The following is a 3,290-nucleotide window of genomic DNA, read 5'->3' as shown; positions in this document are numbered from 1 at the left end:
AAAAAAAAAGGAAAAAACAGAAATGGCCACTGAGGCTTGTGCAGGGTGAATGAGGTAGAAGGCTGCAGGTCCAGGTTGCAAAGGTTAAGGAGGCGGCTTCCTTAACTGCCCTGCCATTGTGAGGATCTTGGCTTTCACTTTGAGTGAAACAGGGAGCCAAGAAAGGGTTTTGAGTCACGAGTAACAGAAAGGAAGCACAGACTGATTTGTATCTTAAAACAAACAAACAAACAAAATACACTTTGGCTATTATGTTGAATCTTAAGTAGAGAGGACAAATGTGGAGGCAGGAAGATCAGCTAGTAGGTGATTGTTGTTCTCTGGGGCAAAGCTGGCTAGTGGGCTGAACCATTGTCTTAGTAGCACTTAAAAAGCAGAGATGGCAATCTATCCTGAGAGGTTAACATGGGAAGACGGGGAGGAGGTAAAAATGATCCTAAATTTTGTATTGTTGTTGTTGTTGTTTTGTTTTTAGTCTAATCCAACTAGAAGGATTTCATTATCTTCAACAGAGAGAGAAGGTTACAAGTGAAATGAGTGTGTTTTTTTGGGGGGGAAGAGCATGAGTTCAGTTTATGTCATGTTGAGTTTAAGATGTTTATGAGACAAGTGAGATGCCAGGTACAGACTTGTATACATTGAGGCAAGCTCAGAAAAGAAGTCTGGGCTGCAGATATAAGTGTTCAAATTAGAAGCATAGAGATAGTGTTTAAAGGTATATGAGAGTGGATAACATCAAACGTGTGTACACAGAGAAGAGGGCCAAGGGCCCCAGAGTACCCCAGCAGTAAGAGAACAGGAAGAAGAGTCAGAATCAGCAAAGGTTATGGAGAAAATGTGGTCAATAAGTCAGAAGAAAAATTATGTGTCCTGCTCTTTCAGTAGGTCAAAGAAAGTGAAGATGATGAAGAGGAAGAAGTTTGATTAAAGGTTTCAAATACAGCTAACAGGTTCAGTAAAATGAGATCTGATGGTGGATCACTGGAGTTAGCTATGTGGTGATCTTTGGTTACTCAAGAGAAAAGTTATTCTGTAATTTTAAAAAATGATCTAAAAATAGTTAAGGCAGAGTAAGAGAAGGATTGGACATTACAAATACAGGTCATGCTGGTGATTTCTGCTGCTAATGAGAACAAATAGAATGCAGGGAAAGTGAGGTTAAGAAAAAAAAGTTTTGACAGAAAGAAGTATTACATGATGTTTTTAAGCCATTGAGAATAAACCATTATTTAAAAAGAAACACTGACAATGCAGGAGAAGGCAGAAAAATTGCTACAGTGATGATTTTGAATAAGCAGGAGTGGATGGGATTTGGTGTACAATTGCAGAGTCTGGTTTTAGATAACAGCGTAGACATTCAACTGTGGTAACACACAGGAAGCCAGAATATGTTGATAGAGATGTTCGTAAGTTGATGTGATAGGAGCCTGAAGAATTTCCCTTCTACTGCTTCGGTTTTTTCAGTAAGGAAGACAGCAGGCTGAGCATAAGAAGTGGAGAGAAGTGCTAAAGGTTTTGCGGAGAAAGGAGACAGTGAGAAATCATAGTCTAGGGCAGTGGGAAATTGACTGACCCAGCAATGTGTAGTGGTGTGTGTACGCATCACTGCCCTGCAGCAGGAAGGCTCATGGGCATGAAGCTCACCTCGGAACAGGTCACTGCAGTTGCTTGTTTTTCCCCAACATATTCAGCTACAAAAATATAGAAATATCTGGTCAGCAAAAGTTTGGATTCAACCAGAGTTGTAGTTTTGCCATTAAAGTATGTTGAAGAAAGGAGCAAAGGAGTCAAGAGTGTTCGCAGGAGTTTCGTATAGATTAACCGCAAAATGTAGGCTGGGTAGGGAGAAAAGCACAAATATCAAGAGGGTGAAGGGTAGTGACATGTTGTAAGATCAATATACAGAAAATCTCAGTGAGGCTAAAGCTTTGTTAGGCTAATGATATAAAATGGAGAGAGCTGGGAAAATAGGAAGGTATTATTGAGTCTATGTCCATGAGAACAAGTAACCAAGGTAGCGTCAAGAGCAAGCTCTTTCAAAAAGAGGAGTTCTGGAAATCTGAAGGCCAAGATGTTAAAAGGATCATCTAAAAACATATTAAAAATTGTGAGGGGGCTGGGCACGGTGGCTCACACCTATAATCCCAGCACTTTGGGAGGCTGAGGTGGGCAGATCATGAGGTGAAGAGATCGAGACCATTCTGGCCAACATGGTGAAAGCCTGTCTCTACTAAAAATACAAACATTAGCTGGGCATGGTGGCTCTTGCCTGTAGTCCCAGCTATTCAGGAGTCTGAGGCAGGAGAATCGCTTGAACCTGGGAGGCGGAGGTTGCAGTGCGCTGAGATCGTGCCACTGCACTCCAGCCTGGTGGCAGAGCGAGACTCCATCTCAAAAAAAAAAAAAAAAAAAAAATTGGGAGGAATTAAGTCCATGTAAAACTTGAGATAATGGGCCGTGAGCTAAAATTGTCTTAAAATATAGGGCAATAACCCAGTCATTGGAAGAAAACAGCAACATGACAACATGAGATTCAGAGTTGGGGATTTTCAGGGAGGAGAAAGAAAGAATCGCCAGAAAATAAAATGAGGGAATAATTAGTTAGTAGGCATTCTACCTCCCTCTAAGCTCAGTGGTAATGAGAATTGTAGGGAGAACGTGACCACCGCTCGAGAGATCTGCAGGGGAGGCAGTTTGTTTAGGTGGGAGGAACAAGAGTGTGCATCACAGTTGGGACCTAGATTAGGTTCCTGTGGCTGCCCACCCAGAGTCCACAAACTGAGTTGCTTTAAACAATGCAAATGGTGCTTGTTTCCACAGCACGAATGCTAAAATTGGAATGACACAAAGAAGATTAGCATGGCCCCTGCACATGGATGACATGCAAATTCATGAGGCATTCCAGATTTTAGAAGAATGCAAATGTATCCCCACAGTTCTGGAGGCAGGAAGTCTGAGATCAGGGTGTTGGTAGGGCCATGTGCTCTCTGAAGCCTGTAGAGGTAGATCACAGCTCACTTCTCTCCTCACTTCTGATGGTTTCCAGCTTCTTGCTGTCCTTGGCTTGAAGATGCATCTCTCCAGTCTGCCTCTGTCATCACGTGACATTCTTCCTGTGTCTCTTCTCCTTTTCTAATAAGGACACCAGTCATATTGAACTTAGGGCCCACCCTACTTCATTACAAGCTCATCTTATCTTGATTATATCTGCAAAGATGCTGTTTCAAAATAAGGCCAATTCACAGGTACTGGGGCTAGGACTTGAACGTATCTTCTTTTGAGGAGTACAG

General features: G+C 42.1%; 1 non-coding gene across 1 annotated transcript; it reads left to right on the top strand.

Moving 5' to 3' along the window:
* The first annotated feature begins 2,804 nt into the window (after positions 1–2,804).
* On the top strand, positions 2,805–2,911 carry LOC129030902 (U6 spliceosomal RNA). Its single transcript, XR_008500801.1, has one exon. It is a non-coding gene; the product is annotated as a U6 spliceosomal RNA (small nuclear RNA).
* Positions 2,912–3,290: the final 379 nt, after the last annotated feature.

Source organism: Pongo pygmaeus, chromosome 12 (genome assembly GCF_028885625.2).
Source record: "Pongo pygmaeus isolate AG05252 chromosome 12, NHGRI_mPonPyg2-v2.0_pri, whole genome shotgun sequence".
Classification (NCBI taxonomy): domain Eukaryota; kingdom Metazoa; phylum Chordata; class Mammalia; order Primates; family Hominidae; genus Pongo; species Pongo pygmaeus.
The sequence above is the reverse complement of the archived record's forward strand: the minus strand, read 5'-3'. Positions and strand labels throughout refer to the sequence as shown.